The sequence below is a fragment of the Agelaius phoeniceus genome, chromosome 3 (genome assembly GCF_051311805.1).
Source record: "Agelaius phoeniceus isolate bAgePho1 chromosome 3, bAgePho1.hap1, whole genome shotgun sequence".
NCBI lineage: Eukaryota > Metazoa > Chordata > Aves > Passeriformes > Icteridae > Agelaius > Agelaius phoeniceus.
Window position 1 is genome coordinate 13,912,688 of NC_135267.1, and position 15,463 is coordinate 13,928,150.

Here is a 15,463-nt window from a genome sequence, read left to right on the forward strand (position 1 = left end):
TTGCATATATCCTGTAAAAGTACATAAAAAATATCCACTGGGATATCTTTAGCAAGGCAAGGATTTTCCCTGCTCATGTTAGTGTGATACCTACAGTGATATGTTTTATTACTGTAACTTTAATTCTTAGGAGTCCAATTCTACCCCCATGTTATTTGAACTGTGAAAGCTATAAGTATTTTGGGTGAGTATTTTGATTTTGATTCACATTGTTAAGGGATTTCAGGGAAATAAGTGGGAAAAGATAGACAGTTAAATATTAATATTCTAGAAACAGAATTAAAACAACTTTCAAAATAGCTTATGTATAAAAAGAGATGAGATAGTGTTCAGAGTCATCCACATGTTAAAATGGCATGAATCTTTCAAGTGTTTCTGGAAACATATCAATGCTTGTGTGCACAACAACTAGAATGACAGTGGTCTGAAAGGATTTTTGCAGTGATTCCTCTTAAGCATAGACAGTTTGTCAGCTGTTCAGGTTTTTTAAAATACATATGTAATCTCAGATGGAGACAAGATTTTGAATTAGGTAATGTCTTTGCAGGGGTAAAAAAAACCCAAACAACTGTCTTGAAAATGTACTGGTAATATAAACATAATTCAAAGAGATGTATAATACATGCATATGTAGGTAGCTGTGTAGATGAAAGGCAACTAAATCCATTTGGATCTAATACTTCTGTATCTGATTTTGGCAGGAGGTTCCTGGATTTTTCCAGTGTCTCATCTACTGCAATTTCCAGCTGTCTCTCAGTTTTGATATGTTTCCTGTAAGTAACATAACCATTTTTCAAGTCCCAAACTCACAGCTTCCTATTATACTTGCAAATAGTCAGCTACAGTACATCTGTTCCTTAAAGAGAAATGTGGGTTTACCTCTTTTTTTTCTCCATAGCATTGACTGTGGCATACCAAAATATATATCAAATAGTCTGAAAATAAAATATTTTTTTACTTTAAATTCTGTACATTATAGTAAGAAACACATACACATAGATATGCATCAGTCACTACAATATTCTGCTAAATAGAAAAATAAAGGGAAATAAGTGTATGATGCTTTTATATTACATTAGGCTGCTTGTTTTAAACCATGTTGGTATGCAACTGACATTGATGGAAAACCTTGGAGGATGTTTCTTGCTCACTAAGCACAGATTTGCATGATGGCAAACAGTTTCTCCATTACTGCTGGCATTAAGGGGCGGTATTCATCTACTTGACAATTTTGTTGCCTCCCTGCCCCCTTCCTTGTTTTTCAATGTAGCTTGCTGGACTGGAGAGTTAAGATCCTTCATTTAACTGTCACCCAGGCCCAGTGTTTTAGCCCAACACTCCAAGTTAATTTAAAGGGATAAGATTATTGCAATGCAAAATAATTCTTAGTATCTGCACTTATGGTATGCAAAATGTACTGCAATTTTAATGGCTCAGTTGCTCACATTTTTCTTCAGCTGCTGCAGAGCACACTTCAAAACACATGTTTTAAATTACCTAAAAATGTATTTTATTATAGTGCACTGAAAGCAAGGCAATCTGGAGGACAAAATTTCCCAAAGCAACAAATCTATCTTGGTGTAATTATTCTTATATTCTGAATTTTGGGTTTTTGCTTGTTTTTGCTTTTGTATATTTGTTTTTGCAGTGGAAAAAAATGAAGAGGGAATATTTTCTATTAAAATAATGTGTCAGACAAAATTAGGAGTAAATCAGAATTTAAAATGAAGCATTCTTTATTTTTACCATTAAAAAAAAGTGGGAAAATGCTGATGCAGAAAACATTAATTTCATAATATACACTAGATTTAGTAGCTTTTTCTATTCATACAACTCTGGCACTGTTAAAGGCTTTACCAATCAGTATATATGGAATTATGAATGAATGCACTGAAAATACTCTGATATTTGATATGTCTGCGCATTCATGCAATAGAAATTTACCTGTAGTTCTTCTGAACTATTTATTATGTCACTAAAGAAGCCCAAAGGGTTTCAGAGCTAACCATCCTAACCTTTACTTTCGTGTGTTTGTGCTGAGCGTAACAACCTAGAGGCTACTCATTTCCTGGAAAGGAGACACCCAAAGGGATCTTGAAAACCATGCCAGAAGACGGGAGACGAGTTATGCTCCTTTGTTATTTTGAGAGGAAAGCCTACTGCCACCCACAGATGGTTTATTTGCCATCAGCATCCAGCAAGATGTTCAGTGGTAAGAAATGCTCAATGGCGAGAGCAACTGAATCAGAGGACTCCAGCAAGCAGTGTTCTGCAGTCAGAAAGGGCCCAGCAGAGCCCTGCTGTGCTTGGAGGAATTTGCCTCTATTCCAGTTTAACAATGAGCCAGAAAGGACATATTTGAAGCAATAAAGCAAGGAACAGATGGGTGAGCCAAAGGTTAGTGTCAATATGATCCTCTGAAAATTAGCTGGATGGTCATCATTACCACAGAGAGACACAACAAGAAATGTCATTGGAAGAAAAGAGGAAAGTAGCAGGAGCACAGAGGCATAAATCCCCACACACCCCCACAGCCTCCAAGAGCATGAACATATTAATTCATTAAAAGAATTTCATGCACCTAAAAATCTACTAATTGGTGATGTAGGTGGTCTCCAAAGTTATAGATAACAGAGACATCTTTAGTGAGGACACCCTAATTGGAATTCCCATCGAGTTAGACTTGCTGAAACAGACTCATAGGTTTCAGAGGATATTAGTTGCCTTAGGTAGAAATGCATTTTGTTAGACAGCTCTCCCCAAGAATGCTCTCCCCAGCTCTCATGTGCTTTGCCTCAGGGTTGTGATATGCATTATCATAGACAAGCACAGTTGTCTCACCAATTCATAGATTGTAGTGGGGGCACGATCCATTATCCTAATTACCATGTTGAAAGAAGTATTCAAGAAAAATATAAAAAGATGTCTTTTTAAGCTTCATCCACAGAAATCTATGTCTAGCCAAGTGAATTATTGCACTGATATTTTCTGGAAACCACATATTATACTCATTGGCACAGATTATAATTCCAGTGAAGTCTATGGAAACATGCCAAATTATAATAGGTGCAAAAAAACTAGATCTAGCTGCACATTTTATACTCTTTCTTTCTGTCACTTGAACTAACATATCATTAAATATATACACTAGCCCTATAATAGAAATAGCAGTCCCCCTTTTTTTTTTTTCTTTTGTAATAAATGACTAAAAAAATTTGTTCTTGGCAAATATTATAAAGGATGAAATATAAATCCACACAAATCTCCAGAATGCAACACATTTTCACAATGAAAAAACAAGTATTCACTATCAGATGGCTTCTAAGATCACTAAAATTTGATAGTGAAAATATTACAGAAATAGACCCTGTTAATGTCATGTTGGGATTTCAAATAAAAAGAATTGGCATAGCACTGGAACCACAGTCTAGGAAGTGAGAAAATTATGTAGTTTCACCTAAGGAAAAAAAAAAACCAAAACAAAACAGAACAAAAAAACAGGAAGAGCAAAATTACTAAGTCCACCTTAAAAAAGAAAGGGACACAGAAGTGTAACTAGCTATGAGCAGGAACAAACCTTTGAAACTATATCCTCCCTGAATTTTTACTCACTGCATCTTAAAAAGACATTGGCTTAAAATCTTCCATCATTCTAAACTCAGCCTAGCTCTAATCTTCCTTGTAATCTTTGAACAATCATAAAAATGCTTGCTGGTTTACAGCATTTACAAACATTAGCCAAAAATTCTATGCCAGTTGGCCACCCAGTATCATATTTGAAAAGTAATGCATATTTCTCAGTGGAGTATCTGACATAATAAAAACCATTTTTTCACTGTCTAAAAGAGCGGAGAAGAAGGCAGGAATGTCTCCATTTTCCAATGCAGTTTCTATATTCTATGAACAATTATTATCTTAATTGCCACCCACACCCACGACTCACAATCTGCTCAGTCGTTTATAATATACAAAGAGAAGGAACTATACACAATGTTACTACAGCTTTCAGAGAGAGAAAGAAAAAGCATTTTTCTAACTTTCCTGCTAATTTATGAAACAATCCAAATCTAGATGGCAGTGAAATTATTTTCCTCAGAGCATCATTTAAAGATATTAAAGGAATTGTATCTAGGGAAAAAAGAGACAAAACTTTCTAAGTCTTAAACGACTGCATTACTTTCTAATCGTGTTCTTATTTGTTTTAGCGTTATGATATAAACTTGTATTCTTAAATAAGTCAGAAGCAATTATTTCCTATAATTCTGCAAGAGTAAGAGTCATATCAGTCTCTATGAGCTGACACAACATACCCTGAACAGACTGTAGCACAGTCGAGTGCTGAGGACTCTTTCAGGATCCAGAAGAATTTGGGGCAAATAGAAGACCTCTTCCATTGGGTTCTTTTCCATGGGAAAAGTCTTCTGTTAGTTTATATGGATCTTTTTACTCTACAAAGTGAAGGTGCCTAAAGGATCTACACCATAAATGCACATACAAACATGCCTTTCAGAACACATTTGTTCCCAAGGGGTCTCTCCTTTGGAGGTTACATCTATATACAGGATACAATTTCTTCAACGTGCCTGTTCTTTTGAATGACTTCAACACTCATACATATATATGAAATACAGCCCACTAAGCATTTTTCAGCTGAGATGAATACTTTGTGTCCCCTTTCACCTCCTGCCACTGAGATCTAAGATATTTCACCAAAATATTAAAAAATTGTTAAATGGGTTTTGGAGAGTGAAAAGGACTCCACTCAAAACTTTAAAAACATAACAGCAGTGTTCTGTGCTCACTCCAAAATTCTTTAAAGTCCTCTTGAACTTCTATAGAAATTTTTTTAAATTAATTAATTAATTAATTAATCAAATAAAAAAACAAACAACTGTCAAAATTTGAGTTTGCATCAATTTTAAGGTTCCTTACAAAACCATTTGGCCTTTTTGGGAAGATAATTTTTCACAAATGTGCGTCTTGAATATACAGTCAAACCATTTAAAATTCCTGAGAGCAATTTGTCTAAGAACAGCCAAACCTGGTTATTTTATAATACTTTCATCTATCATGGTTCATATAGCATACATAGGGGAGTTTGTCTCTCCACAGGTGAGAAATCTGGGGAATAGGAAGGAAATGGTTAATCTCTTTTCAGAACAATGAGGCCTGGAACTGAGGCTGACCTTGCTTGTAGTCTATACATTGACCTGAATGTTCATGAAGTTAAATCTGCATTCTGAAGTCTCATATATATACTCAAATCAAATATTTTCTTTAGTCAAATAGCACTGACTTTTGGGAAAGCTCCTGGGGCATTTAATAAACTAGAAAATTCATGCCACTCTATGTAAACCACGCTTTCCAGTGCTTGAGTCCTATTTACAGAGCAGCATAGATGCAGTGAGACTTGATGAAAGGGATAAAGCCAGACAGTTGCTTCAGCCAAGACCCAGTACTCTTTTTCCCCTTGCCATTTTCAGCTTGGCTTTCCTAGTCTCTGGGCTTCAGTGCAGTTGTACTTGTGGTATCCATGACAGCTTTACTGCTAAGTCTGTCTCTGGAAGCAGCCAGCACAACTTACTATGAATCAAATCTCACATGCTTGCACTTCATTATTTTACTTTAGTCCTTCACTTTTATTCCTCTACCTTCATTCCTCTACAGCTCTGGTAATTTCTGAACAAGAAGCATGTGGAAAACAAATTGTGTATGCATGCATGTGTGCTTTATAGACATGGATAAGTAAATACAATCATGTACTCCTTTTTAAAGCAGGTGATATGTTACAGTAAAAATGCATCACTGCTTTATAGCATTTTCAGTGAGGGAGAAACATTTAAGAAATCTGCCAAAATTATGGCATCTGTTTTCTGGAGATATTAGCATGTTCAGTTTAACTGCATTGGTTTAGAAACAGTTTTAACTCTGGGCTGTGACCATAGAGAATGATATGCACATTTAAACCACAGAACAGAGAGGGAAGATAAACAGTGCACTTCCATCCCAGTAGGAGCTAAAAGGAGCTCAATTTCAGACTTATAAGGAGTTGGTCAGATGGTGTTATCAAGTGTTTTCTAAGACCATCTATAAAGAGACCATTAAGGCAAAAGTAAAAACTTTCAAAGTGAGCAAAAAAGCACTTAAATGTTTGAGATTTTTTTCCTCAGAGCCCAAATTAAAGGCATGCATAGTAATAATAATAATAATAATAATAATAATAATAATAATAATAATAATAATAATAATAATAATAATAATAATTTTTTAAAAATTTGGAAAAAAAGGAAAAGCCTATAAGTGTGCTATTTTTTTATTTGGTGTGTTGCCCACACCTCCTCCTTTCCCCATAAATGTTCCTGTGACTGGCTGAAAATACCTAAAATTACCCAGATAAAAAATGTGCTCCTAGAGGCCAGTCTAGCCAAGTCCCTTCTCCTTTGTGTGCAAAGCAAGGATGGAACCTTAACAATAACTCCCTATTTAGCATGCACTTTAAAAACATGAGATGAGCAACAATGTTTACAACACAACACTGGTGGTTCTGGAAAGGATGGCTCAGGGCACTTCATTTTTATGTTACTGCTGCTCTGCAATATCTCTGTAGTTTATGAGGACTTGTGCACCAGGACAAAGATTAATGATCTTAATTATTTAGCACCTACACCTTGCACTATATTGTTTTGTTTCCAGTTTTATGTGTATACTACCTGAGCAGCCTAATACACCCAAAAGTTTGAATATGATACACACAGTTGCTTTTGCTCTTTGGAGATTTATAAGACAAGACAGTAAAATATCTAACAAAAGACTATCCACAACAAGCATGAAGTGAAAATAAGACAATTCCTTCTTTAAAAGCTCCTCTGAATATAATTCTTCAACTAAGCATGCAATGAAGAAATATGACCACTTGTCTGTGTAGCAGTCAGGTGTAGTGATCCAGATTAGGTTTTGACCTGTATGAATATGAAAAAAAAAAAAAAAGTTGTGGCAAGAATTTTAATGAGCCCTAATGAACAAAAGAAGTTTCTTCCAAACACTTTTTAGTAGTTGTAGGAAATATCCTGTTCCCAAATCCTAATTACACTGCCATTTACATCTTTTCCCTAAATCCCTTACAGTCTCTTGCAAGCTAAAGGAATAGTTTAACATTAAACTGATGGATAATTTTGTTATATTTCATTATTTTCAGGTTTAACTAAGCTAGAGAGCCAGAGCAAAGGAAGATCACTTTGACTTGGACTTTTCCTGATTTAAAGAGAAAGATGTGGCAAAACAAGGAATAACCTGTAGGAATATGTTACTTCTAAACTATTTTAGGATGTGCCACATTTTCCTCTGATCTATTCAAACTTCCTTCTCCTCAACTCCATTTAATTTTAGTTTCTTTGAATTTCCTGGTCAAAGCAATATTTTCAGTACAAGATACACTCTTCTAAGCTCAATTTATACTTAGAGTAAGTAAAAAATTACCATTCAGAACCACTAGATATCAACTTTAATTTACATATTCCTTTGAATCAGTACCCATTAATTGAAACCAGCCTTTTTTGCCAAAAGATAATGTACTGAAAGTAAAAGCAATCACCTTTCTTTTTAAATAAGTGTTTGTTGTTACCATTGCAGTCAAAATAGTGAGTTATTTTATGATTTGAGAAATCACTGCACATGAAAGTTGTTATTCTGTTTGGTTGCTTTTAAAATGTATTACCCTTGAATTGTGTAGAAATAGACCATCAGCAGAAGAACATTCTTAACTGTCAGGGTATAGGTATGGTTTTAATTCAAAGCATGGTTTTATGCCCTATTTCTTCTGCCTCAGAAGATAAGCTGTAGCAGCCTCAAGGCCAGAATATAACCAGTAGCTCATTTTTATATTAGCACATTTTATGTTCAAATAGATTAAGGCATCTCCTTATCATATCAGAAAGGTGCTCAGAAATGCATTTTTATGTGTCCAAGTCCTTTAAAGGAAGAAGTAGAGCAATGGAAGAGTATGACTGTGTAATGCACTGGAGGGAATAGCAGCAGCATGAGAAGTGTCTGTGCAATAACTGGCTCTGCCACTGGACATGGTGTCCTCATACAGCAAAATGTGGGTGGTTTGTAGCTAACTTTGTTATGCTGTGTGCGTTTCTTTGACGCTCACTGGCACCTTCCAGTTCCTGTAGTGAAAGCTGATCCTTTACCATATTTTCTTCTTTGCTAGATTTTTAGACAATACATCTAGAAATAGTTAAGGCTTTCTGACACATTACTATTTACCATTTCTTAATATCATACAGCAAGTGTCTCTAGTCAGTGGACCGAGTACAGTAAAGCTATTGAGGCTTAAGGAGTTGCTATGAATCCTGCCACAGAAATCTGGCATAATACAAAGGATTTGAAATCTAGGCTTTTAGTTTGGATCCTGATATTGTCCATCCAGAATAAGCAGATCTATATTTCCCCTAAGAAATGGTAGGTTCTGGTGTGTTCCCTGGGCCTTGTCTTCATAGCTTAACTTTCAGAAAGTTAGTAAAAGATTTCTTCCTAAACAAGAGTGTCCTTCACTTGTGAATTCCATTGCAGACTGCACTGGAAGCTTGCAATAATTTCAGTCTTTATAGTTCAGACACTTCTAGGTACTCTGTAGTTCCAAGAATTAATATCAAGGTATCAAATCAAATGAAGGAGTAGGTACGTATGTGGTAAGCTGGACACACATGTGCCCAAAACATTTTTAATTTAAACTTGTTTTAACTGTATATATACTAATAAGTTCTAAATATATGCACTTTCACCCAAACTAATATAACTTAATACCAATGCATATTTATTGTTATTAGATTTTTATAGCATTTTTCCTGTATGGCACCTCATAGGTGTTAAGTTAGCTGGATTCTCTAAAATTTAGGCTGTTTAGAGAACAATAGTTCCATTCACAAGCAACATTAACTGCTTAGCAATTTATAGCTCTTATTTACACTTACCTTGTGCAATATAGGTAGCATAAATCTTCATTGAAACCAAAAAATTAATCTATTTGGATATAGTGAAACAAGAAAATATCTGAGATGACTTTATTGTGTTTCATAAAAATGGTCTTTAGTGTTGGGTGTAGGCAAAAATATCCATATTGAATATAAAATGCAATTTCTGAAAATAGTTTTCCACAATAATGTTTCATTTACCCTTTTGTTCTGTCTTCTCCTCCCACTCCCTTCATTTACTGCATTTAACGGTGAAAGTGTCCAATAAAGATGAGCAAAGAACAGAAGAAAAAAATCAACCTATTTTGTCAGAACACTGATGCTGACAGCGCTATAAATGATGGCAAGGCTCCAATTTTTAAAATTGTTTCATTTAAAACCTAAACATTGAATCCCTGTACAGTGTTTAGAGGCTTTTCAGCCTTCTCTGATTCAATTTAGAGAAAACATTTATGGTGTCTAAATTGTTCCTGGCAGTTCTGAGCTCGGTTGCATTTTAAACAAATATAATTTATACAAAGCTGTGCCATATATAGTCCCAAGAAATCTAAAATATCAATCAAATTTCATTTTCAAACCAGTTTTACTAATAGTCAGTGTTTCAATTGCTCTTCCCTTTTGTAATAAAGAGTAGTTTAAAACTGATAACTGTGAAATACAGAGTTATCTTCCAAAAGCACTCTTTCTCATACTAAATGACTAAAAGACTTCTATGTCCAAATCAAATAAACCCTTCAAAATAACATGTAGATTTCTTTTTCAGTTATTATGCATCAATCCAGTACATTAATCAAACATCAGCTAAGTTCAGAATGGCAGTGTTGCAGTGTTTGTATACTACAACTCTCTGTTTTCTTATTTATTAAAAATAAAAATGTGTACAGAAATTCACTAGCTGTGTCCTTCTGCTTTTGAGATGTTATAATCAAACACCAGGTAGACTAGTCTCAGTGTGTCAGCTATTAATTTCTTCTAAGATTTTTCTCTTCTCTTGGCTGCTGCTGTACTATTCTATATACACATATAGTTGAAGTGACATGCCTGTGGTGTGTCCATCTTGTTTATCCTTCTTTTTTGAACTTTAGCAAAGATAATAGATCCGTTCTAAATCAAGATATAAAATGTATACTTGTATACACAGATTAAAATAACGCCTAAAGATTGAACACAAAGTAACATGGTCCTATTTTCAATGTTTCCTTGACAAGTCTTACACTCACATCGATTCTAATTATGTAGTGTGCCAATACCTACACAATATTCTGAAAATGTTCAATCTTCCATATATTTTTTTAAGTCTTTACTTACTTTACCTTTTTAATGTTTTTCTTTTCCTTTCTAAAAGGTCTTTCTCTTTTCTGACATTTGCCTACCAGGTCAATTTTTCCTTTTTAGTGAACTAATTATTATAAAATCCAACTTTAATTTTATCTTGTCTTTCATGCCTAACTATTACAATTTTTTTCTTTTCTTCCTGCTACTTTGAATTCTCAAACCTACAACACAGCCTTTCTCTGTGGGGTTTTTTTTCCCTTTTCTTCCTTTTTTTTTTTTTTATTTAGACAGTATAATTGCCTATTACTTCACATTAGTCCCCTCAAGGTGCAGATTGTCACGTTTGTTGGTTAGTTGCAGTTTGATTTTCAAAGCTGATACATTCTTTCAAAATCCACCAACTTCAGCCAGATTGAATATTTCAGTGCCTTTCTGGAAATCAAGTTCAGAGTTCAGTTTTCATCTTAATTTACATTTTCTGCTAAGCAAAACTTTTTAAAGTATTCACCTTCCACCTTTTTCATTGTGTGAGAACTTGGCAATTCTTTCAGCTCAAACTCTACCACTGAAATGACTGGCAGCACCTTCAATTAGCGTAGTCTCCACTACTTAGGTGAACAGTTACAATTTTTTTAACTTCATAAAACTGATTAAAGTTAAACCAGTACATCATTTCTCTTCCTAGAAATTTAAAAGATTTACACCAACTGTTTAGAGAAAGCACATTTTTGCTTGCAGCTGTCAAAACAGCCTGTCAGTTCAATTATCTGGAATGCCTATTAGTCAATTTTTAATAAAGCTTCAACTACTTCTCTCTGCTGTTTAATGAATAAGGTCCTTCTGCACACCTTTTAAATATGTGTTTCATGCCCCCTGTGGAATTCAGAAATTATAAAGAAAAAGTGATTTGATTTACTCATAAGATGCATTATAATTTCACGTGTTGCATGAAACTGCCATTATTTCTGCTTATGAGACCTCCTGCACTCTTGACATTATTAGGCCTTCTGCTGGAAAAAGCATGTTGTGTCAGTAACAGCACTTATAAAAATATGACACTGCTAAGATGTTTTGTTTCAACATTTTCCCATACACACTCAGTGAAACAGAGAGAGGTAAACTGACTGCTTGCTCACATAGTAATTGCATGAAAGGGTTGTGACATCTTATTTTTCTTTAAACATTATTATTATTAATAAAAATAATTATTACTAGTGGAGCAGCAGAGGGGAAAATGGGGACGCATAGAGTACTACACATAGCTCTGGTTTCTGTTTATTGGATTTCCTTCATCTGCTCCCAAAATGTGTCATGCCTCCTGCCAGAGGACTGGGCAAGCCAGATGTTTGTTTTCTTGTTCTTATCCTGTATGTTCAGAGTGCTGTTCAAGGGAATACAGCACCCTTTCTTCCTCTAGTGAAACATTATCACAATTTCTTTGCCAGAAATCATGTCCTTTGCTGTTTAGCTATGGTATAAATGAGGCTTCAGAATTTGCCTGGGTGGCTGCCCTATGAAGATGGTCCTGTCACCCTCAGCAGCCCCCAGGTTTCCTTCCTAGAAGGGTCAAAGGGATTCAGCCATAAAGCTGTTGCAATTTTGAGGAGCTGAAATGACCATTGCTTGCTTGGCCTTATGTTTCCTGGCAATCCCTTTCTTGACACAGGTTTCCATGGGATGTTTTCTTTCAGGCTGTCTTCTGTTCAATCAACAGGATAACAGTTTACTCACATTTCTAATGGGAATGACTTTTGTGTCTGTTTTATTTTACACAGCTAATCCTCCATGTGAAATGATGCTAATGAGGTCACTGATGACAGTGGATATTATTGCCTGGGTTAAGCACATGATTCAGGTGTTCAGTCATTAATTTTTCATTGTTTTGTTTTGTTGGGGTTTTTTTTTTGTTGTTTATTTTGTTTTGCTTTGCTTTGCTTTGCTTTTCTATGCTTTGCTTTGCTTTGCTTTGCTTTGCTTTGCTTGGGGGTGAGGGGGCAAGGTGGGAGGTGGCACTGCTTTCCCCAGTGTGGAAACTCAAGTCATTTAAGTACTCCTGAGGTCTCATGATAGGCTTTCTCATCTAGTCTTATCTGAACCTTTGGAATGCAACAAGTCAAAAACCTGCCATTCAGTGAATATCTACAAATGTTTTAAAATAATAAAGAGTTACTGAGTGATACTTATTTAAAAATGAAAAAGAGTTTGAATAAGAAACACGTCTGACTCTGATATGTCTGCTAGTGAATGTGAGATTTGAGATTTGACATTACATGAACATTTATATAAAGTGAGCATAGGACTTCTAAACTGAAAGTTAAGTTTCTGTCAGCATTATAATAAACAACAAATCCTAAACTTGTCCCTTAGGGGAAAAAAATCTCCTCCCTCCCATGTATAATGTCCTCTAACCCTGGTCCTCATCTTTGCCAGAAACTTTAGCAGTTCCTCTGCTTCCAGCAGCCTCTCTTCCTTCCCTGTTCTGAGAAAAAAATCTTTTCCTTCTTATAGCCTCTGGGAGGCCTGGCTGTGTGCCTGCTCACTTATCCTCTCTGGGGCTTCCCAGCCTCTTCCTGCTGTGGACCCTCAGCTTGCTCAGTGTCCTTCACACTCTGCTACTCACATGACATCCTCCAGAATGTATCATACTCTCCAGAAGCTTCTCCCAGCTGAGCAAGGTCAGCTGCTGTCAGGGAAAGCAGCATCTCCCCTTTGTCCAGAGGATTTCTCCTGACCCAGGCTTGAGCTGTGTTAAAAATGCAAAGCAAATATTTTTCCTCTCTGCTGCTCATCTAGGTCCCTAAAATGGAACAGAATCTAAAACAAACAAACAAACAAATAAATAATAATTGCACACGGAACAGACATGCATCCATTTTAATGCAAAGTAAAGCCTACCTCTTACAAATAGCCTCTAATTTTCAGTGTTTGGAAGCCAGAGAACTTGAAAAGAGATGCTGGTTTTAAAATTATAGCCCACATCAGATATAAAAGGGGTCACTGGAACAGGAGATTAATGTAACCTGCTAAGGGTGAAACAAATCAAAAGGATTAAAATGGGTCTCTGATACTGTGCAACATTTTAGGTGGTATTATTTCATATCATTTTTATCTAACTTCCTTGATGTTACTATTATCATCACATTAACTCTGTATATCAATTTCACCCTGTAATAGCTGCAGACTACTGAGAGGAATTATTGATGGTGTACTTGGAGAAGTTGTAACACTGACACACTAGGGATGAGATCTGGTACTGTTTGTAGGCCTCTAAAATAACCTTTATTGCAACTTTGGTCCTTAAAGTAAATCTTTGTTAAAAATTAATCCTCTTTGGTGCTCTAACCCTGGAGGTGCCTAAATTTCATAGACTTCCTAGTTTTTCAATTGTAGGATTTTACTTAGGGTTCTGAGCTACTCAAGCATAGATTGGTGCAAATTTGGGTTTCCTCAGAGAGTCCAGGTACAATGCCCAAACCCCAGCTTAGCCTGTTGCAGAGTTTTATGCAACAGCAACTTGTCAGTTGAAATGCAAAGACAGTTTAGGTTTTCTTTAAAAAGGAAAGGAGACTGCTGGTACCCTTTGCTGGTATTGTTTCCCCTTTCTTGTTTTGTAGGAGATTAAACATTTCCCTGGGGTGTAAAGTGGGCTAATTCCATTCTCTGTCTCTTGGAATTTAAATACACTGTTTTCCAGATAAGTGCCCTCATCACCAAGACCATGTTTCACCTACAGCCCTCATGAGCTTTTCTCTCTCTGCACAGTGACTTTGATGGAAGGGCTAAACAGCCTTTTTCCCTGGAGAGCTGAGCAACCAATCCACTTACATAAAAATCCATTTAAAGAGAGCTTTAAATTCACGTCTTTCTAGGGATTGCTCTAACCAACAACATGCTGCAAAGGGCACATTGGGGAAACACCACAATCAATGCAATCAAAATTGCAATTTGTTAATGTTTTGATTGGTGTTAATCCATAACTAGAACATACTTATTTGATCAAACTCCTCATAACTAAATGCATGGTACCATCTAGTTTCTGAATATCAAGAGGCTTTTGTAGAGGAGCAGAATATGAAAATTATATGAGTGGTCATGAAATCCCTGAGATGAATGAGGAGACAGCTAAAGACATGTAACTGGCTGCTTAGTGGCTGCTGAGATCATAGTCTTGGACTACGTGCCTAACAACTAAATTTGATATTCATATTTTCTTTTTGATGAGGTTGTAAATTTGGAGCTTTAATTCTTTATTTTAGCAGTCCCCAAAAATCTTAATTTACTGCATTAAATTTTAACTGCAAGCCACAAGACTTTTCCAAAATGCATATGGCATATACTTAAAAACATAGACATTCAAAACAAATGCAGAAAAGACACACAGTTGTATGTTGAATTTAATATTGTCATATCTTGACCTTTGATCCCCTAAATGGTGACTTTTTTTGAATGGAATACTCTCATCCACTCCATCTGTAACATCCCAGCCTGACATTCCTAGGACTTCAACCAGCAATGACCCCCATTCCAGTGAAGACAAAAATGATTGCTAAAGATGAAAGACAATAACTTATTCTGGTTCACTTTTTTGCTTTACTTATGGTTTAACATTTATTGAGAAAAACAGCACAGTGGAAACAGCATTCCTAATTCACAGTCCTCACACCCTGTGCTTTTTATTGTTTGCAAAATACTGCTGTCGTTTTCATCTATAAAAGATGTGACACTAGGGGGGAAAAAGTGATTGTTCATTTAAGTAGAATGCTCACAGGACAGAATAAGGATCTATATCCATTGGTTACCAGGTAAATTGAGATAATTCTAGTTCAAACAGAACCTGTTCCTCCTTATTCTAAATTTGCATTACAAAACTATGAAAGAATCCTTCAGGGAGAACAGGGAGAGTTGTAAGGGAACAGTTTTTGGACAGCTGAAGGAAAAGATGGGCACCTGCTGTTCAGTAAGTTGAGGGAATTGGTGCACATTGCAAATTTTCTGTGTGTTACCAGGACAAGCAGATGGCCAGAGACAGCATTTTCTCCTTATGTGTAGTTTATCTCCTTACATCTTCTAATGGCCTATATTAAGGTTTCCCAGCATTAAATTCAGTTCAATTTAACAGAGCTAATATACATTTAAGCAGTACCAGTTGCTGTCAAAATTGCCTACTTGGAATAGATGGCTCTTTCAAATACTTTAGCAAGGATGGCAGTAAA

At 35.6% G+C, this 15,463-nt stretch overlaps 1 long non-coding RNA gene across 1 annotated transcript in view; it reads left to right on the top strand.

Annotated features, from left to right (window-relative positions):
• The first annotated feature begins 727 nt into the window (after window positions 1–727).
• LOC143693756 (uncharacterized) overlaps window positions 728–15,463 on the top strand; it is a 42,835-nt gene continuing 28,099 nt past the window's right edge. Inside the window, exon 1 of the long non-coding RNA XR_013181693.1 lies at window positions 728–773. This is a non-coding gene — a long non-coding RNA (uncharacterized LOC143693756). The remainder of the gene's footprint in view (window positions 774–15,463) is intronic.